The sequence below is a fragment of the Micromys minutus genome, assembly GCF_963924665.1.
Source record: "Micromys minutus genome assembly, chromosome: 7".
NCBI classification, from domain to species: domain Eukaryota; kingdom Metazoa; phylum Chordata; class Mammalia; order Rodentia; family Muridae; genus Micromys; species Micromys minutus.
In genome coordinates this window covers 7645898-7669198 of record NC_137976.1, presented here as the reverse complement: position 1 = coordinate 7669198, position 23301 = coordinate 7645898, and the positions used below count along the sequence as shown (strand labels likewise).

At 37.5% G+C, this 23301-nt stretch overlaps 1 pseudogene across 1 annotated transcript; it reads left to right on the top strand.

The window, feature by feature from the left end:
- Window positions 1-1122: 1122 nt before the first annotated feature.
- Window positions 1123-21426, top strand: LOC308422591 (keratin-associated protein 13-1-like; annotated as a pseudogene). Its single transcript has 2 exons — window positions 1123-1272; window positions 20919-21426. The product of its transcript is annotated as a keratin-associated protein 13-1-like (transcript).
- The last annotated feature ends 1875 nt before the right edge of the window (window positions 21427-23301 follow it).

Genomic DNA, 23301 nt, shown 5'->3' with positions numbered 1-23301 from the left:
ATAGGTGCCACCAAGGATTCATTAGCACAGAAGAAATAAGCATAAATAAGAACTGACCAAGTAACATGATTTCCTTCATCAACCCTACATCACATACTCAAGAGGAAATATGAATCATTTGTTGTCCAGCAAAACCAGATTTTATTTCTAAAAAATACAAGCATGATTTACTCTACTCAAACTTTGTTCACATTTATTTTCCTTCTCCAAAATCTTTGACAGGAGATTGGTCAAATACAGGGGGTAGCTTCAAGTTACTCAGCAAACCTCTGTGTTAAGGCTGGTCACCAGGCTCTTCTGGGAATTGCTGTATCTTCTCCACGTACAGAGATAATCTAGGGAAGCTCAGGAAAAGCGAGACTTCTTTGAAAATCATATCTGGGTCATTCACAGTCATTGTGAGAATGCACACCACCATCATTTCATATGTAAAAACTGGTATGATCATTTTCCTGTCATCCCTTTTGGGTTTATCACTTCTTCATTATCCCAATACTGCACCTTGATGCGTCAAACATAGACATAACCTTGCTTTGCCTCTTTACCCAAGTTCAACCTTAATTCAGTTTTTCTTGATGTATATCTGCTATTAGAGGCAAAATTGCATGCTAATTCTGTGTAACCTTCATACAAGGTATGGAAAATTAGGAAAAATGTAGCCAACTAGGGTCATTTCATGTACACTACATACAAAACCCCAAGTAAGGCTTCACATTCTTAAACAAGAAAAATTATTATTTTCACTTTATACCATGAAAGGCAAGCATAAAGCATATCACTCATAATCTCTCCCCCCAAAAAAATAAATATAATTTTTGGATAGTAGTGATAAGCTTTGGTGAAAAACAGTTATGACATTTCTGATATGTTGGATAGCTTTTTTTGTATTAAGGAAATTACATCCCTAAATAAACTCTAGGGAAAAAGAAAGACTTGAGTGCAGTTGTAAGTACAGAGAGAATCCAGCACTCTCTTGTAGTAAAAGACAGGGCAAAAGAATGAGCAGGGCTGAGCCTATTTGGTACCACACCTTTTGTTGAGAGGCTTTAAGCCCATCTTTTCACATTGTGAAAACTTCCACAGAATCTCCTACTTATATCTAGTTGAGCTCATATATTCAACATGACCTGCTGCTCTGGAAACTTCTCCCACTCCCTTAGGTGCTCTGACCTTCCTTGGTTCCTCATGTGGCTCTTCCAACCCCAGCAACCTGGTCTACAGTGAGCACTATCAGCTGCAATTTCAGCACTCCCCACCCCCTGTGCAGTGCCTGTTAGTATACTTGCATGGAGCCCACCAACTGTCAGAGGTCCGAAAATCTGTCTAGCCCTTGCCAGATACCCTGCTACCATTCCAGGAGCTCTGCACTTTGCAATCCCTTTGAGAGGACATATTCTGGGGCTCTGCGTCTTGGGTCCAGCAACCTCTATACCCTGGGCTGTGGATCTTGAAGCTACTCTGGGGGCATGGATCCAGTAGCTTTAGATCTCTTAATTTTTTAGCCAATGGCTTTCTTTTCCCGAGTTGTGATTCCAGTATCTGCCACCCAACCTGCAGGAATGCTAGTTCCTGTCAACCTTCTTGTTATAGATAGACATTTGGGTTTGGCCTTTATGATTCAAATGGTAATTACCTTTATTCTTACATTGTCTATGGCAATGTCTTTGTGGGTGCAACTGCTGTTAGCACACTGGTATTTTTCATCTTTCTGTTGACAGACACATTCATTTTCAACTTCTTCCAGATTTTGATATTTTGGTTAACCACAAGTTAGGCCTTATTCTTTGGTCTATGGTACATATATGTACTCTTTGCTTTTCATCTAAGCGCAGTTTAAAATGTAAACTTTATTCTAATAATTGTGTGAATTCTGACAGCTCCACATATTGTTAACTGTATTATTTTTTATAACATTTCATTTTTTAGAGATGCAATTAAAGATCCAAATGATTATACAGATAGATTTGAGAACATACAATTTTGCCTTTGTCACATTAGTTATTGGTGTTTTCAATTCTACAAAGATTGCCATATGCATCCGCATACTGGTCTAATCAGTTCTAAGAGATGCTTTATGCTGAAACCTAAAGAATTTTTTGCTGAACCAGAGAACCAGAGTAATTAGGATGCTGCTAAGAACTAAACATCAAGAATCAGATATGTAATTCATAAGGTAAAGCCTCTAAATAGATTAAAAAAATGATCTAAGATTAGTATTTGAGTGTAGATATTTACCAATGGAGGAAGTGAACCTTGAACTATTTTAAAGCCCAGCATTTTATGGCTTAGAGGCATGTGAACTTCCCTTCTTCCCCAGGTGAGGGTCTTATCCATGTGCTTCATCTCCAATGTACAGAAGAAGTACGGAAGAACCTTGGTCCTTAGTCTTAGTCTGAGTCTCAGAGCACTGTACAACTCAGGAACTCAGCTATACATTATTTGGCAACTATATTAGAAATCTGGTATTGCCTGTAGTAGACGATACATAAAAGAAAATTAAAGAGAAAAATATCTGGTTTTAAAACAAAGACCTGGAAGTATATGATGAAGTTGCAATTCCATGTTACGGTTGAAATTCTAAATTCCAGGGATTTTTATGAACTTTTAGAGTCACTCATGAAATTGTGGATCTCAGGGTCTTACCCATAGAAGATAGCTTCAGATTTTAGTGGCTGATGGCATGTAATACACTGTATTCCCATAAGCTTACGAGGGAGAAATAACAGGGACATATATGTGTGCATATATATCAAATATATATGCATACATATATATGCATATGCACAAGCAAAGGTAGTTTGTCCAAAGTATTGGGCTCACTAAAATAAAAATTTTATGTGTTGTAGCCTGGACATAGATCATCTGAGGCAGCATGCTACATTGAACAAGGTAATATGAGACATAACAATATTCATTAATGGTAGAATATATGAGATGGGGTATTTTGATCATTTTAGTCAGAAAGGAGCTTCACGGAGTATTTAAAACTTTGCCATAATTATAGATCAAATAATTACAGAAGCTAAATTTTTAAAGAAATTTATATTTCTTGTTATTTCCTGAGCCATATAATCTAAAACATACAGCACCTAGTGTAATCAAGGAGTCTTTACTGTTTCTGCTATTCTTAAAATTGCTTCGTAGAGTGGATTAACCTATTGTACCTATCTCATTAGCCTCTTATGAAACACTCAAATATATAAAGTAAAAATGCACTCAGATTTAGGCAAAGAGCTAAAAGGGAAAAATCTAACTTATTTCAGTATATTTTATTAACTGTTATACTAAATGATAGATTAATAGAAAACGTATTTAATGACACCTTAGGAAGAAACCTTTCTCTCATTTTTTATTAGTTCTTTGAAATGCGTTTTGATTATATTCAACCTCCAAACTTCTCCAGGTCCCACTCTCTACACACTCTGTGTTTTATCACTTTGCATTTTATTAACCTGTCAAGTTCAGTCTGTGCTGTTCATGGGTTCTTAGACGTGAGGGCTTTCAGTGGAGAGTAATTGACCTCTTCGGGGCTAACCACCTACAAAAACTGACATGCTCTTTCCCAGCAACTATCAGTTGTCAATAGCTCCTCAGAGAGGGGTAATAGAGGGGCAAGAGTCCTCTCTACCTGTCCCCTCCACGCGGTGATTTGGTCTGACTTGAGCTTTTGTGAGCCATATCTATGTTATCACAATCCTTCTGAGTTAAAATTTGCCTGTTGTGTCTGTAAAACATCCCAGTTTCTTGTAGTTCGACTACCTGTGGCTCTTGTCATTCTACATCGGATTCCACCATGACCCTTGAGCCTCAGGACAGGGGTCATGGCAAAGATGCCTCATTTAAAGATGAAGGTTCTGCAGACTTTATTTTCTGTACTCTGACTGGCTATTGACCTTTGTATTATTCACCAGTTTTGCAAACAATAGCTTCTCTGATGAGGTTGAGTGATACATCCACCGGTGTGTGTATAGTGATTAAGTTGTAGTCTTAATACAGTGTCCATTCAGAAGACTACAAGTAGTAGGTTTTCCTCTAAGGTCTTATCCAAGGACTTGGATGTGAATTCTTCATATTGCTAAGCAAAGATGAGCATTACCCTCATTACCTGCTCAGGTCACATGACAGATACTCTGGCACTAACATGAGTTTCATGTTCTCATATTTTCTGTGATTTACAATTTTTCTGTATTTTACTTATTAGTCCTTTTCAATTAACATTTCTATACAATATACTTGCTTACATTTCCCCAAGTTCTCCAAAAATAACAAATAAAACCAACAACAATAAAACTCTACTAAGACTAAAGAACTACAAAATGCAAACAAAAGCCCATAGACAAGCATGGAATTAGCTTTGTATTAGCCCACTAGTCCTGCACATGAATCCTGCCTGTCCTGGAGTGTGGCTAATATAAGGAGTAACATGTCATTGGAGAAAGATAATTTTCTCTTTGCCTGCAGATGTCAATTGTAAACATCTTCTTGGTTAGGGTTGGGAGCCTATGTCTACTTCTTTCTCTCAGTGCTGAAACCCTATCTGGCTTGGACCTGTGTAGGTCGCATGGGTTCCATATTCTCTTTGAACTCACACATGCATCAGACCTGTTGATTCTGAAAATACTCTTTCCTGAGAGTCATCCAACACCTTTGGCTCTAACAGTTTTCAATCTTCCTTTCTTTATGGATTACTGAGCCTTACATTTTTATAATGGTCCAAAATGACAGCCAGTGTGAAACTATCTTGTTTCTGCCCTTTGCCCTCACAGAATTTAATGGTTGCCTTGATCAATCCCTTATTATTTTGATGATTATTTTTACCTTAGATTATTCTCTTGCTACTAGAGGGTGAAATGCATAGGTAAGTCTACATAGAATAACTATGAAAATTACAATGAAGGCAAGTTTGTATAATCTTCAGTAAGTTTTAAATAAAACCCTAAATAGTACTTCTGTTCATTAATAGCAGGAAAAGAACACTACTTTCCTTCTCCACAATGAAGAACAAGTATATATTCCTCATAATGTTCTATGACAAAACACATAGAAATTAAGTCACAAGAAAAAGGAGGGATGCTCTCAAATGTGACAGAGTAAATGTTAGTGTAAAGCAGTCATGGCAATTCTGACATTAGTGGCTCATTGCTTTTTGCTATAACAAGGAAATTGTGACACACATAAATACAATGTACAGAAACCTATTCAAATGCAACTGTAATTACAGAGAAATTATTGAGCTGTATATTTTTAAAGGAGGAAGCACACAAATATAGGAAAAATGAACCTGTTGGTTACCATTCCTGTCACTGAAAGTATATAAATCCACCTATCCACAAAGTGACATTTAAACTCAGGGTTTTCCTCAATGACAGTCAACTGAGTCCATATTCCTCACCATGTTTCTGGAAACTTCTCTCCCTCCCTTAGGCACTGCCCACACTCCTCAGGTTCCCATGGCTCTTGCTATCCCAACAACCTGCTCTACACCACTACCAGATGTTCTCCCTGAGCCTGCCAGCTGGGCACCTCTCTGCTCAGTGGCTTCCAGGAGACCTTCATTGAGCCTCAGAGCTGCCAGAAATCTGTGTGGTGTCCAGCCCCTGACAGATATTCTGCTACTACCCCAGGAACTCCACACCTCACAGTCCCAGGGGACATATGCTGGGACATATGCTGGTAAATATGATGGTTCTCTGGGCTTTTGGCCTGACAGCTACTACTCCCTAAGCAATGGATCTTGAAGCTGCTTCTCAGGAGGCCTCAGACCTCTGAACTGTGAAGTCTTTGACTTTTCTACTGTGACATATGGAACCCGATTCTATTGTCCAATCCACTTGGCAGCTAGAATCCATCAACCTTTATGGTAAAGGCAAACAGATCAGGTCTCTGTGGATTTGACTGTAAAGTTGGATATATTCTCACACAAAGCAGGTCAGTCTCTGTACCCTGTAGCTACTGTTCTTATCATTGCTCCCAAGAACAATCTTTACATTCTTCTATTAACAGCTTCTTCACGTTCAACTTTAAGCAGATCCTTGTAACTTTGCTACCTTAAATTTTTCTTACTGTCTATATGATTGAGAGGTATGTGAAGAATTTTGTTTTCTTCCAAGAGTTGTTAAAAATAAAATTTTTATTGAATCAATTTCTGTAGTCTGACACTTCTATATATTTCTCACTTTACTACTTTTATGGGTTTCTCGGTTATAGATATGAAAACTTCAATTAAATTTCCATATTATTACATGGCACTGAATGTGGAAATATATATATTTCTATATTTGTTTATATTTCTTACTAGGAATATTCGCTTGATACATTAGATCATTTCCCTTTGAATCTGCAGGTTGAACTCAGTGGAATCAGAGCTGACCGAGACTCGAGCCCTTGTATACTGGCTCAGACAACATAGTGATTAGTATATAAATTAAACATGCAAAAAAGTAGAATAACATAGTTCTTACATGGTGAAATCTTTATATAAACAAAAGATAGTTTGAATCTATTATTTGAATGTAATTTTCAGACATTGTAAAGGTGGTCCTTAAACATTTCTGAAGACACTCATGTTCTGGTGATTTCAATGGTAGTATTTTGATTTCTCACAGTTGAGGGATTATCTCTACTCTTTATCTCCCACCACATGCAAGAAGAGTCACAGACTGTAGGCAGGAAACACTGGATACAGGAAGTGATGATAACCTTCAGATTCTTCTGTGGCTCATCATCTATACTGATAAGAGTGGAATATCTAAGAAATGTTTAATGATTTTCTTTGTGAGGCTTACTCTAAGTTCCACAGCAGAGTTAAAAACTTGGGTGCAATTTATTTATCATAGACCCTGTAAAAGAGAGATTACAGACTATTAAAGAGTAGAGAAGATTAATGATTGTATTAAATTTGAAGTGTAACCAAGAGCAACGGCAGTAGCTTAGATTGTCCTTCAGTGTCTTTAGAACATCTCTTACCAACAACTTAAGAAGAGTCATCTTACACTTGGCACAGGACATTTGCTTTGACAACACAGGGCCTCTGGGATGTACATGATGCTCTGTGTAATCCAATAGTAAATAGGTTTCCATATGGTTGTTTTAATCACCCCTAGAATTACCTATTTCTTGATCTACCCTTTTATAGGCTTCCTCCTATTTGTCTCCCCATTTAAACTGCCCTCCCCCCAATAGTCACCTTCTTTCCTCTTTATCCCTCTTCCTCTTGCCACCTATGCTTTATTATGAGTACTCAAGTGGGACAGGTTGTCCCTTTTCCCATCATTGGTGCCTTTTTCATTTTCAGAATTCCATAGGTACCCTAAATCTAACAAATGAGTATAAAGATTCAACAGTAAGAGTCACATGTGGGCAAGAACACAAGACATTGGCCTTTCTGGATTACATCACTCAGTAGGCCCTTTACAGCTCCATCTATTTACCACATTTCGTTCCAAATAAAAGGCCAATGTATTTAAGCACTATATCTTTATTATTTATTAAATTGTAGATATTAAGATTGTTTCCATTTCACAGCTATTGCAAATAGAACATCTATCAACGGAGTTTAGGTAGGCCTATCCACAGGAAAAAAATGGCTGATACTGACAACCTGGCCAAAATCCTATAACTGGTGGTATTGGTGGGTCTCAGTGGTAAGCATACTACTATTGTTTAGGAAATGGGTATTCCTCCCATTCTTTATATTCCTATCTCTACTGGTAGATTAGTATATATCTGAGACCTCTTCAGAGAGGTTTCTTTGTGTAGAATATGGTGGTAAAAGAAGAAAACGCAAGACCTGTCATGAGTTTAGAGAATAAGTGAATGTGAAATGTTCAGCTACGAAATGGAACCCTGGATAGATAGCGCATTTAAATAGATAGCACACCTGGACAGATAGCACACACGGATAAATAGCACTCCTGGTTAGATAGAACACCTACTTAGAACATTTACATAGATAGCCCACGTGGATAGGTAGCTCACCAAGTTAGATAATACGTCTAGACAGCATGTCTACATATCAAATCAACTTAGCATACTTAGATAGCACACCTTGATAGCACACAATCCTAGATAGCATACCTAGATAGCAAATGTAGGTAGCATACCTAGAGAGATAGCACACCTGTGTAGCAATATTGTCTATGTATAAATCCTGGAAGTATGCTCCTGGTATGCACCCTAATGATTTACTTTTCTGAATGAAAGATACATACACAGACAACCTTTATATTATGATATGCCTTCAACAGGAGAACAACTGAGCCACTTCCTAACCTCCACATTGTTAATCCGCCTTCTGATGAAAATCCTGAGTTAATATTTACTAAATTCTAAATTCTACCTTGACTACCCTGAACCTAATTGGCTGCCCAATGGGGCCATGTTTTCTTAGCCCCTTCCCAGGCTGGCTAGGCCTCCCTGTCCTTCATGATTCTCAGGCATGGTATCTCTCTTCTCCTTCTTCCCTAGGCATGATAGATCTCCTCTTTGCTTCTCTCTCTTGGTCCCAAGCCCAGGAATCTTAAAAGTCAGATTCCTATCTACCCTGCCCAGGTACTGGCTGCTGATATCTTTATTTACCAATCAGAATCAACTGGGAGCAGGGTCTCTCAGTGTCTTACATGCAGACACTTATGTAAGCAGTTTTGTGGATAAAAATTAACATGATAATAGAAGCAGCAATAGGACAAGCCTATTACACACCTAGATAGACAGCTAGCTCACCTAGACAGCACATCTAAGTAGCAAACTCCTCCAAGATTCAAAAACAACCCTTAGTTAAGGAGCTATACACAGTTTATAGGAGAGGAAAGGTCATTTTTCTTAAGGTATATAGCACATGGCTAACTAAACGTGTAGCAGTGGATACCTCTTCACAGACATGTATAGGCAGCATCACTTGAGTCAATGAGTTACTAAATTGAAGAAGACAAGTATGGACAGAGAGTGGGATATGTTTATATAGGAGAACAGCTTATAGGAGGAATGGAGATAACTGTGATCAAATAACTTGTATATTTTTTTTCCAGAATTTATAAAATAATTTATTTTCTTAAAGAGGATTTAAAAGACAAGATCTCCTTACTTGTTGGTGCCTAGGTCAGACTATGGAAACATATGGATTCTTAATGAACTTCAGTTCCCTGTTTGTTTTTGTTTTTTTCCTGAACCATTATAAACATATAACTGCTCGTGTAACCAAGGAGTGTTTAGTATTTCTACTACTATATTGACTCTTTCTTAATACAGTAAACAGTAAAACTAAAAATACATTGTATATTTAGGAAAAAAGACACTTAACTTAAACTAATTTTCTTCATATATTAAATAATATCTGTTATTATACCAAATAAAAAACTAACAGGAGAATATTGGACGATATCTTAGCAGGAATTAATAGTAAAGCTGAGTGCTAAGACATGACTTCTTAATTTAAATATTAATAATGATATTTATTATTATTTTTGTCAGAGCACTCAGATTTGGTCATTGGTATGGTCAATATCAAGTGTTTTCCACAAAGATTTAATGAAATGTACAAGAATATTGAATAGGCCAAACTTCTTTGACATCTCATCAACACAAATCAGACAGGTTTGGGTTATTCAGACAGAAGGAGAATGACCAATGAAGGATTGTAGAAGATCCTCAGAACAGAACAATGTCATAATAGGACAAAAAAAATCAATAGAGGGTTTTAGGGAAAAAATCAGAATTTGGCATAGAATGTACAGCTCACTGAAATACAGGGCACACATATACTTTGTTTTAGAAAACGATTCTAATTTTAACTAAAATACAAATAAGAAGGGATAAGTACAAGCATGCAGCATATAGGGATGCAGGCAGGGACTGACAAGCTAAGATACATTTCTGTGAACATGACTTAGAATACGTACATATTTTTACAATGTTTAAAATTGATGTTTTCTAAACTAGAGAAATATGGTTGGAAATAAAATTGTCGTGAATATTTATCACATTAGTATAATCAATACACCAAATATAATAACATATCAGAATAATAATCAAATTTATATTAAGACACAGCACATTCATTTTCCTCTCCATCTTTAATTTTATTGAAAAGAACACATGATTTTGATCATACTGATGAGCAAATCTGACTGATGAGACCATAATAATTTAAATGAAGAAGATATGTCATGGCATGCAAATTTACTAGGAATTTTGTGGTAAGATGTCATCAAATGCTTTCTTGTCATTCAATCATTCTGCATAATAATAGATGACTGCTAAGAAAATGGTTTTGAAATAAATTATCTCAAGTCATATATAAATCTTCATGTCCATAATTATATTTTTATTATGGATTCTTTACATAAGAGTAATGGGATAAAGGCAACACATTAAATCTGTCTGTGGTATGAAGTGATTCAATAATAGAAATATCTAAAAATCCTGTCTACATTTCAATATTGTTATCTGTTAGAAATATTTTGAGAAATACAAATTGAAATTGCTCTAAGATTCCCCTTTATACACATCATTATGGCTAAGTTTTTAAAAAGTCAAACAACAGTGCATACTGGCCAGGATGTGGATCAAGGAGAACACTTCTCCAGTGTTGGTGGGAGTGCAAACCTGGACAACCACTTTGAAAATCAGTTTCAGGTCTTTTTCAGAAAATCAGGAATTGTTCTACCTCAAGATCTAGATATACCACTCCTGGGCATATACCCAAAAGATGCCCCAATGTGACACAGGGACACATGCTCCACTACATTCAAAGCAGCTTTATTTGTAATGGTCAGAAACTGGAAACAACCTAGATGTCTCTCAACCAAAGAAGGGATAAATAAAGTGTGGTACATTTACACAGTGGAATATAACTCAGCGATTAAAAACAAGGACAGCATGACATTTGAAGGCAAATGAATGAAAAGATCATCCTGAGTGAGTTAGCCCAGACCCAGAAAGACAAACATGGTATATTCTCACATATAAGTGGATATTAGCCATAAAGTACAGGTAAGAATGCTATAGTAACAAAGAGGGCCCAAGTGGGTAACTCATTGATTTCATTGAGAAGGGGAAATAGAATAGATATCTGGGGTGGGTGTAGGGGAGGGCGACAGGGTGAAATAAGCGTAGGGAGGGTAGGGTACAGGAGAGAGGAAGCAAGGGAGGACAGAGGAAGAGAGTTGTGGGACAGAGAACCAGATTCACCGATGGTGGGCATCTCTGGGATAAGCTAGAAGCCGAGGACAACTGAAACACCTGGAGTCTATGAGGATGACGCTAGATAACACTCCTAGCAATTGGGGTTATGGAACCTGAAACACCCACCTCCTGGAAACAGGAAGGTCATCCCAGCCATAAAAATCTTCAATCTGTAAGATGTGTAGGAGTAAAGATGGAGCAGAAATTGAAAAAATGGCCAGCCAATGAGCAGTTCAGCTAGAGACCCAAGCCAGGAGAGAGGCCAACTCTGGTACTGTTATTCTTTTATACTTGCAGACAGGAGCCCAGCATAACTATCGTCTGAGAGGCTTTACCCAGCAACTGATGGAAAGGCATGCAGGGAACCACAGCCAAATGTAAGGCTGAGCTTGGAGGAATCCTGTGCATTATGGAGAGGGAGGATTTTTGGAGCCCAAGGAGTCAAGGACACCACAAGAAAACCTACAGAATCGACTAACCTGTCCCCACAGGGTCCCACAGAGACTGAACCATCCAACAAGGATCATGCATGGTACTGACTTAGGCCCTCTGTACATATGTAAGTGTTGCATAGCTTGGTTTTCTTGTGGGACTCCTACCAGCAGGATCAGGACCTGTCTCTCATGACTGACTTTGGATCCCTTTCCTCTAACTGGTCTGGTTTGTAGAGCCTCTATAGGAGAAGATGCTATGTGCCTTGTCCTACTACAAGTTGATATAGGAAGGAGGGTGGATATGCATCAGAATCCTCTCCTTTTCTGACGAGAAAGAGAGAAGGGAGGATGAAGGGGAAGGAAGGTGAGAACAAGGGACTGAAAAGAGGAAGAGGAGGAAAGCTTCAATCAAGATGTAAAGTTAATTAATGATGGTGATGACTGATGATGATGATGATGATGATGATGATGATGATGATGATGATGATGATGATGATGAGAAAGGAAAAACAACTGACATTGCTTTAGAAATTCAGGTTCTGCTGGCCACTGATTTACAAACCCTGGCAAGTTTTTAAAGCCATTTTTGATTCTCCCCTCCCTCCTGTCTAAAATTTGTCAATATTAGCCTCTATCAGTCCCATGTCTAAATGTTACATGAAAATTCTTAGTCTCACATTATCTCACCATTAGCACATGCTGTCGCAGATGATCTCAGACATGACTCCATCACACACTATTTATGACGGATTCAACTTCTTTCTCTAAACAGCATCTTCCCTGAAATCTGATCAATATATTCTTGGCTATCTCAAAAACTCAGCCTAGGCAGATAGAAGAGATCCACTGCCATTCCTGCCTTGCACTATTATGAGAAGCCAGAAAATTGTATGACTTTATCCATGAAAGACAGAATCCCATGAAAAAAGTGGTTTTACCTGGGAATCAGAAACTGAGGTACACATGTCTGTATGTCTTCTTAAATGCCCCAGAAAGTACCTGACATTTTGTATTTTATTTATTTTTTATAAACCATTACCTTTCTACTAGAAGTTTTTTTTTTTCATTTAAGTTTTTCTTTATCTTACCATCCCATAGAACCTGTAATGCATGCTTTCTAATACCTTATACTGAATGAACTGCACTCAAGAGTTAGATGGGGATTCTTTTAAAGCCAAATTATAATGAATGAGGTAAAACTGCAATATTTCTGATGCACCAGGGGGTCACCAGCATAGCCTGAATCCAATCACCGTGTTTATTCAAACCCAAGCGCAAGCGTGGAGGTAAGATGCAGAGACAGATCTTCCTCAAGAGTGGGGCACAGAGACCAGCTTAACTAGCTAAGGATCAGTTTACCTTGGCTGAAAATTTTTCACACTTGTTTTAGGCTGTTTAATTTCTGTCTACAAACCTCACCTTGTATTTTTAATAATAGGTTTTCTTTCCATCTCAGTTACGTTGTTATGTTGGTGAGTAGGCATGGATGCGCTAAATCTCACACAGTTTGCATCTTCATTGTGCCTATTGTGCAGAGGCAAATGATAGTCTTTATAGAATTAAAAATTCCAAACAGGAATCCTCCAAAATATATGCTACATAATTTCACTATTTGTCCTTAAAATCTATCATAGTACATCTGTCATGAAATCGGCAAAAGCACACATGATTAATAACAGTAATAATGTGAACAGTACACCGAGGTGTCAGGTTGCACAAGTTTATTAGGAAAAAATTTCAGTTGTCATCTGCTATTGAATAACAACCAAAGAGCACATACATATGCCGGCATTACTGTCAGCAATGCAGAATTCGTGATTTTACCCTCATCCCAGGTTCTACCAGAAGTTGAGAAGTTCATATTAGAAGAACAAAAGGGTAGTTGTAAGTGAAAAGCAAGAAAACAGTAGCAATAGAATATAGAAACGCCAACATCAATATTGTAGAATGCAGGCAGTTAACAGCTGATTCCAGAGAGACGTGGTGCACATGTCGGAACACAAATTGAAGGTTCGTAGGCATTGAAAAGCAAGTAGATTGGGTAGCACAGTGTGTTTGTACAACCCAGAGAAGGGAACTCAAGAACTTCATAATTCAGAGATCTGACGCCACTGGATCCAAAGCTCCCTGGGAAGCAGATTCTAGATCCATAGCCTAGGGAATGGTAGCTGCTGGACCCAAAGCCCAGAGAGCCAGCAGATATCCCCTGGCAGGGACTGCAGGGTGTGGAGCTCCTGGGGTTGTAGCAGGGCATCTGGCAGGCTACCACACCAGGCATCTGGCAGGCTACCACACCGGACCTCTGGCAGTTGGTGGGCTCAATGCAAGTCTCCTGGCAGCCACTGTGCAGAGAGGAGCTTAGCTCGCAGGTGCTGGGAGAAGCAGCTGGTAGTGCTGTAGACCAGGTTGTTGGGGCAGGAAGAGCCGCAGCTGGATCCCGAGGAGGGCAGCAGCATCTAAGGGAGGAAGAGGCATTTCTAGAGCAGCAGTTACAGGTCATATTGAGAGGAGATGTGAGCTCAGCAGGATGTAACTGGGAAGATGCTCAGTTTGAATGTCATCTGTGGAGAACTGAGTTTATATATGCTCAGCAGCAGGTGTGGTGCATAACAGGGTCATCATTGTCCTATTTATGGTCTATACAAATGTGCAACACACAAATTTCTGTGTGATTACAGTTGCTCTTGAATGGTTTTCTGCATGTTATATTTATAGCTGTTGTAATTTTGTGGTTATAGCAAAAGACGATTACCTACAGCTGTGTCACAAGTGACATGAGTGTTGAACACTGAAGGTCATTTCATCATGTCCCAGGAAGATACCTCTTTCTCCTCCTGATATACATTTTTTGTGTGGGTTTGGTCACAGGCTGTTATGAGGAAGTATTTTTCTTTACATGGTGTGGGATAAGAGCTAATTGATAAGCTTTTGTTAAAGAAATGGTAGCATCACTTTGGGCTTTATATGGAACCCATTGAAAATTAACACTATGGTCAACATTCTTTAAAAAAAAAAATTCAAACATCAAACATCCATCCCATATTTGTTGGTCAGCGTTATCCACTTGTTTCTCCTCTGGTAACTAAAAGACAATAAGAAAAGAGAAGAAATGAAGACAAAAGAAAAAAGAACAAGGAAAAGAAAGATTTAATAACAGCGAACCTATGACAGGAGCAGAAGTTGGCTCAGAAGTGCCAGGCGTTGGGCCATGGAGTTAAGCTGATAAATTCCTGAGAGATGAAAGAAGGAAAGTAATTTTAAATCCAGTGCATCTGACATGATTCTCATCTGTGTTTAGCACGGAAATTCTTTTTCTAACATCTTAAGCTACTGAGACGCAGCTTAAACTGGCCTTTCTGGTATAGTTTTTGCAGAAACCTTAGTACTCACAGGCTGCTGCCAGGTAAGGACTGAGCCTAAAGAACTTCTGGGGGACAGTGACAGACAAAATTCACCAAGTTTTTTTCTTCTGCTACTCTGTAACCATGTTGTTTGAATCAACCAAGTCCTATCATCAGCAATATACTCTCATCAAGTTCTTAAGGTCAACCAAGAACAATGCCGATTTACCTGAATGTTTGGGCTCCAAGGGGCCTCAGTCACCAACAACTCTGAGAAAGTTAAGATATTTCTGGCATGGGACTTGCATGTGTTGTCCACGAAGAGATTTGTCCCCTTGTTATATGGAAACTCTGTGTGTGTGTGTGTGTGTGTGTGTGTGTGTGTGTGTGTGTGTATTTGTGTAGCTTCCACAGTGGTTGGTTTATATCTGATTTTTCAAAAGTCTTTGGTCTTAGTTATCTTTTCTCAGAAGCTAATGGCTTCTGACATGATATCTATTACTGTTCTGAGACCAACAGCTACAGACTTCTGGCAATTTCATTAAAAAGCAAGCAGTGCTCAATCACTTGCCCTAGAACACATGCATATGTACATACACCTATACCTATATTTTTACGTATGCACATACATATAGACAAACTCATATATATAGACATTGTACATATAATGTGTGTGTATGTGTGTGTGTATGTGTGTGTGTGTGTGTGTGTGTGTGTGTGTGTGAGAGAGAGAGAGAGAGAGAGAGAGAGAGAGAGAGAGAGAGAGAGAGTTACAGAAGGATGTTGGTGGTAAATTAAAAAAGCAGTGCTTCATTCTATAAGCTCTCTTTAAGTTCAAAGCAACAGTCTTACATGCCTTGCTTTATCATAATGAACACCTGTAGGTTCATCCTTGAACCTGATCTAGAATGAATGTATTTCCTTGATCACAACCTGTCCCAAGCATATTTTTGTAGTGCACTTTGTAAAACCTCCTTATAAAAATAATCCCTTATTACACCGCCTTTACTTACTCTTCTATGAGGAAATGGCACATTCTATTCTTGATTCTAACTTTATTACATCTTTCTGGAGAAAGAACTAAAAACAATTTCTTAAACTATCTTTTGAAAAATATTTGATTTCTATAAAATCATTAATTCAACTAAACAGCAATAGTTCATGAAAGTTCATCTTCATGTTGATCAACAGTAAATTTGCCCAAAATGGTGGCCTGATGCCCAGGAATCATTAGGCTATCTACTAGTGTCAGAAAAGGCATATCAGACACATTCTTTAGACAAGTCTCTGAAGCTGTGCTTCTCCTGAGTGTGGCCATCACAGCCTGGAAAAACAATGGGCTCTCTCCAGGAAACTCGCTTATTTGCCAGAGCCTTTCCTAGATGTTTTTGTCAATTATTCATTTATAGGTTTATGAACATATCAAGAAAGAAATCCTGACATGATCTTATTTACCATTAAAAAACTTTTTGGAAACAAAGAATGTGAAAATTTTATGCAATGAAACTCTATAACACCGAGGAGAGAAATTAAAGACAATATCTGAATATAGAAAGACCTCCCTTGTTTGTTAGTTCATAGGACCCCTATTGTGAAAATGGTCATCCTAAAAATGAAATCTATACTTTTGATACAGAAAAATATACACATCAAAATTCCAAAGCAATTCTTTATAGAAACAAAAATAAATCCTAAAGTTTCAATGGAAACACAAAAGACTCTAGATAAACCAAACAATCTTGAACAAAATATTGATGGAAGTGTCACATCCTCTTTTCCAAGTTCCACAACAGTGCAAAAATACGACAGTATGAATATAAATAAAGTACTAATTATATAATTTTAGAATATTAAAATATTGATCATTGAAATAAGTTGAAGACAGAGACATAAGACCTCTATCATATAGTCATTTGATTTGTTTTTTTACAAAGATATAAGAAATACACATTTGAGAAAAGCAATGGTCTTCAAGAATGATAATAGTAAAAGTAGAAAAGTTAAATGTAGCAGAAAGAAACTAGAATCTTATCTCTCATTCTGCTCAAAAAACACAACTCTAAATGAATCAGGCACTCTGGCATAAGACTTGATCCCTTGAGTCTGTTAAAGGAGAAATTAGGAGCTGTACTTCAATTTAGGACTTAAGACTATCTCAATAGAACACCAGTAATACAATCATTAAGACCAATGTTTTACTAATCAGACCTCATAAGACTAAACACAAAGCTTCATTGATCAAAGAACCCACATTTGATTAAAGAGACAGCCTAGACTAAAAGTCTTTATTAACTGTACATCTGACAGACAGTTAGTGTTGATAATATGCAAAGAACTACAAAAAGCAAACACAAAACACCACCAAAGACACAAAAACTAAAAGAGAAAATAGATGGTGAATGGTGCTGAGTGGAGGGTCTCAGTAGAAGGTGTATGGTTGTGAAAAATATTTAACATTTAAATATTTAAAACTTTTCAATACTTTTAGTCATGAGGGAATTGCAAACTAGAATTACTTTGATATTTCTTCTCACATTAGTCAGAAATGCTAATATTTTGAAAAATAACAATAATGCTGACATGATTTTGGTACAAAGGTACAATACTACTATTGGTAGGTTTTAAAACTGGTGCACCACTGTGGAAATCAATCCAAAGATGCCTTACAAAGCTAGAAATAGATGTTAATATAACCCAGCTACACTACTCTTGGGCATGTGCCTTATGAACATTACTACTAGTAAGGAGATCCATGAGGTTAATGAGACAGATACAACTGACTCAATCTACTCATATGAATCCATTTTTATGGTAAGAATATAAAACATTCCTTGATCACAGTATTAAATGTATATTTTGGAAAAACAATCATTCAGGAAAGAATCAAGACATCTTTAAAAATTCAGACTTTGCTAGGCTTCAGTACACATAATTTGACCAGCCTTAAAGTTCTTTTGAGACCTTTTTTTTTCTTTTGTCAGAACTGTCCATGATCTTTTGTTCTCTTGAACCTAAATGAAAATTCTTTGTCTCATATTACTTTATTCCACAGAGCATGCTGCCATAGATGGCACAAACACAACATTGTAGGTCACATACTATTTATGAATAATATCTTTTCTAGGGTTTGCCCAATACTTCTTTGGCCATGTACATAATTATCTCAAAGGACACGCTAGGAAAACAAATAGTACCACTTGTTCTTCTTCTATTACATGGGTACAAGAATTCAGGAAATTACACAATTTCATCCAGTACAAGGCAAAAATTGATGAGATGCTTTTCCGTTGGTATCATCAGATACCGAGGTGTTCAATTCCAAGAGTCTCTCCAAAATGTTCTTGTAAATCCCTAGAACACTGCATACCAGTGGTGACTTGTAAAAGCAACTTTAAGATGTTTCTTTATAACTTGTTTTTATTTATTCTCATAGTAATACCTGCTTTCTAAGATCATAGGCTAATTTAACTATTCTCAGGTCATAAAATATCTTCAAGATTTTTAGGAAGCATTGCTCCCAGGCTGATGGATGCAGAGTCTAGGAGAAGTATTAGAAGGTTCCCATAACTTCCTTACCTTTGGTGTTCCCAGCTAAAATCATTGTGATTTCCTTTCCATGTGGAAAAGATGTGAAAGAATAATGTCCTAACTATGGAACTCAGAAATACTAGCCAAAGATGATCTAATTTGCAAAAGTATGGCATATTTGCTCAAGGTTGAAAACCTACATTTAGATAATATATTACATTTTTCCTGCAAATAAACATCTCAAAAATTATATACATTTTATTGCCTTTATACCATGTGTTTTTGTCCTAATTAGTTATTTTCTCTGAATCAGAAGAAATTAATGTCCTCCAACTTGAGCAATACTCACTGCCTTTGAGCATAGTCTACAGTTACAAAGAACAGTCTTTGAGGAATTGCCTACTCTGAATGAGGCATAGAATCCAATGCAATGTATATATTTCCCAGTCCACTTAAACAATCATACTTATATTTAATTAGTCTCTCAAATTCACAAATGAAAAAAAACTGTGAGCGAAATATTCATAGTGGAAGTATATTGTAGTGTCAGGTTGCAATGGAATTTTTAAAGCTGGCCATTCATTGGAAACAACACAGGCATACATCCATCCTACAGAAAATAAGTACAACTTGCTTACTCACTTATTTCAGTGCCTGCCAGAAATGGAAGATGAATAAGAGATTGTTAGGAGTAAAGATAATTATGGAAATACTAGATAAGGGTATAAAGACTTTGATTTCAAGACTGTAAGACTATAAGAACTAGTGCCATCAGAGGCCATAGCTTAAGTTGACTGTATCAAGAGGGTTTTTGGTATAAAACCCCAAATATGTTGGGCAGCATAGGACATTTAACACAGGAAAGGGTAGCCAGAAACTCCATAATCCAGAGATCTGAAACCTCCAGTTCTCAGCCTGCTCATCAGTGGCATCAAGATCCATAGAATCTGGAATGGCAGCTCCTTGAACCAAAGGGCAGCAAACCACTGTAAGCTATCTCATGGGGGCTGTAAGTCATGACATGTCATAGTAATAGTAGGCAGGGTAGAGACCCTTGACTGATCCTTCTGGTGGGGAGGACACTCACCCGGAGACAATTGTTCTGCTTTGTGTGTCTCACAGAAGCTAACTCTTTTGCTGCCCCTTACACACACCTCCTTCTCATACTACAACCATAGGAGTCTGCTGACGCTAGATGTGATAGTGTTTCTTGAACCCATCAAATAAAACTTATTTCTGCAGCAGCCAGGAGTCATTAACCTACAATATTTCTTATGCTACATGGACATGGTGTTTACATCTCATCCCAGTCCTACAAGACTGCCTCCCTAAGGTTAGATGCCACCCACACTTCTACTAGGGTGTAATCTAGCTTCTCAAAATCTCCTCTTCAGTTTTGGTTACTTTATTAGAGCAACTTACAGAACTGACAGAGATACCTCTATATACTTCTTTGTTTATTATGAAGGATATCCCAAATGAGTCAGTTAAAGCCATGTACACCTGAGATCTGAGAGAGGGAATATTTGCCAGATTATGGTCCTAAAGTAATATTTGTCAGGCTATCCCAGTTCTGTCTCTTGCTGCCACACTGCCACACTACAATAATCCAATCATAGTCTCTCTCTCTCTCTCTCTCTCTCTCTCTCTCTCTCTCTCTATATATATATATATATATATATATATATGTGTGTGTGTGTGTGTGTATATATATATATATATATATATATATATATATCGTGGACTCGTGCAAGATTCAATAGTACTCAGTTTTTCCTTCTCTCTTTTTTTTAATCTTAAAGTATCTGTTAGGTGATGTTAAGTAATTCACAGAGGATAATTTAAAAATTAGAAAGGTTGGTGAGGTGTCATTAGGGTTAACCTTCAGTAGGTTTCCACATCAAGTCCAAAGTTAATGCTTCCAACTCATTAACAACAGCAACAACAGCAATAACTGCAAGATACTTGCACCCCTTACCTGGCAAAGAAAAATGTTTTCCTCATAACATCCTATGACAAAACTCACACAAAGTATGTCAGGAGGAAAAAGGATTTTCCTGGAAATTATGAAATAATATTGAGTGTAAAATAATTCTGGCATTTCTGACATAGGAGTAGCTCCTTGCTCTTTGTGACAATGAACTTACAACAGCCATAAATATACTGCACAGAGAGATATTCAAAGGCAACTGTAATTACAGAGAAGTTTGTGAGATTCCCATTCTTTTCTAGTTGCACATTTCTAAAGGACAATTCACAAATAGGACAAGGTTGACACTCTTGGGCACCACACCTCCTCTTGAGAGTATATAAGCTCAGGTCTCCACAGCTGACATTCAAACTCAGCATCTTCTGAATTACGTCCACTAGAGCTCACATCTCCTCTCAACATGAGCTGTACCAGCCACTCTGACAACTTGTCTACCTCCATTAGGTGCTGCCTGCCCAGCTCAGGGTCCTCCTGTTGTTCTTCTTGCTCAAGCAATGTGGTCTACACCACTACCACTTGCTCTCCCAGCACCTGCCAGCTGAGCTCCACTCTGCATAGTGGCTGCCAGGAGACCTGCATTGAGCCCACCAACTGCCAGGAGACTTGCATTGAGCCCCAGAGCTGCCAGAGGTCCTATGTGGTGTCCAGCCCCTGCCTGGTGCCCTGCCACTACCCCAGAAGCTCCACACCCTGCAGTCCCTGCCAGGGGACATATGCTGGCTCTCTGGGTGTTGGGTCCAGCAGCAGCTGCTCCCTGGATTATGGATTTAGAAGATGCAACATCGTTGGTTGTGGATCCAGTGGCTTTGAATTTCTGAATTATGGCGTCTCTGGCTTCCCTTTACTGAGTTATGGGTACAGATTCTGCTACCCAACCCACCAGGCTGCTAATATCTGCCAACCATATTATGAAACAACCTGTGGTAATATTCTCTATGGATTCAACAGCTGAGCCTCTCTCTTCCTTCATTCAATATATAAGTAAAAGGCTGTATGCCCAGCAGCCATTGTTTCTTGTTTATCCCCTCTTGCTTTCTGTTATTTCTTCAATTAACAGCATCTGTCATTCTCAATTGCTGTAAGATTCTGAAATTTGTGGGTAACCTCCAATTATTTCTTTTTCCCTTTCCTATGGAAAAATGATATATGTAGTTTGGTTTTCTTCCAAGAGCAGTTGAAAATCAAAATTTTAATCTAATAAATGCATGCATTCTGAAACCTCAATGTATCAATTGCTTTATTGTTAATTTGTTTATAGAATTCTATTTATACTTTGGAGCATTCACTACACATCAAACTACCTTTTGAATTGTGTTTGAAAATCTATTTCTATATTTACATGTGATCCTTATTTGGAATAAGAAACTATGGCAATGCCATGTTTCCAACCAGAAGACATGGCTGACTAGCAATGAGAATTGTTGGAACTGAATAACAGGAATTTCTGCTGATCCAGGGAAACAAGGCAATTGGGATGATCACTAAATCTTTATGTATCAAGAGTAAGATATTATCAAATTTAGAAGTGGAATCTACACATAAACAAAAATTATCTAAATCTATTAGTATCTGAATGCAGAATTATGTTTACACAAGAAATATAAGCTTCAAGTAACTCTCCGGAAAAAATTGGTAGCACACATTCTGTAATTCCAACCTTTCATGTTACAGCATTATTTCTTTACATTACCAACAAACATGCATGAGGGAAATCACAATGATCAGGGTACAGGACATGTTGTCAACTCTCTGATGTTTCCCCCAAATTCAACATCCATGAACCTATAAACAGTATGTTTAAGAAATATTGAGTATTTTTACTGAATGTGTTTAGTCTGATTCTGAAACTAGAGCATAAGTCATATTTTTGGGACTGTTAATTTGGCATATGTTTGTGAAAATCAGGTATTATGGACTATGGGAGGTTTTATAGATAGATAAATGGATAGATGGATATATATATATATATATATATATATATATATATATATATATATATAGATAGATAGATAGGTAGATAGATAAATAGAGGGATGAATAGATGGATAGATGGATGAATGGATGGGTGGGTGGGTCGGTTGGTGGATGGATAGATGGATGGGTGGATGGGTGGATGAATGGATGGATGGATAGATAGATAGATAGATAGATAGATAGATAGATAGATAGAGATCTAGCAATGAAATTTAGTTGAATTGGACTTTATCAACAGCCAATAGAATGCATTATCCTAGGGACTTTCAGAAACACATGGAGAGACTTTCACAGTTGTCCACCTCAGGGTCAGTCTAACAAGAAACAACATTTCCTCATCATATTGCCTCTTTAATGAGTTGGTATTTTGTAGTTTTCTGGATTTTCATCCCTGTATAGGGAAAGAATGGCACTAGGCTCCTTTTGTTACCGTTAATGCAACTTTTGAGATACCCACATATGTTGTGTGTTGTGTATACCAAAAGAAACATTAGGAAAGGGTGTTTACAGAAGGGCTGTGAGCCTACCACATGAAATGTGTGCCAGTGTTTTGTTTGGCATCATCTTGACAACATGCTCTATGAAGCTAGGTGATATGAGACATAGGATTATTTTCTTAACATTCACACACCCAACAGAGATAGATTATTGTTCTCTTTAGACAAGAGGAAAAGGAGACTCAAAAAAGGGTTTGAAGCTTGCCATAGTTTTAGAGTGAGCCTTATTATAATTTAAATTCATAAAAAAATATCAGTTACTTGTTTTTTCTGGAACTGTTTTTGTTTGTTTTCAAAAACACAACTGGTATTATAACCAAGGGTTGATTGGTATTTCTGCTGCTATGGTAACTGTA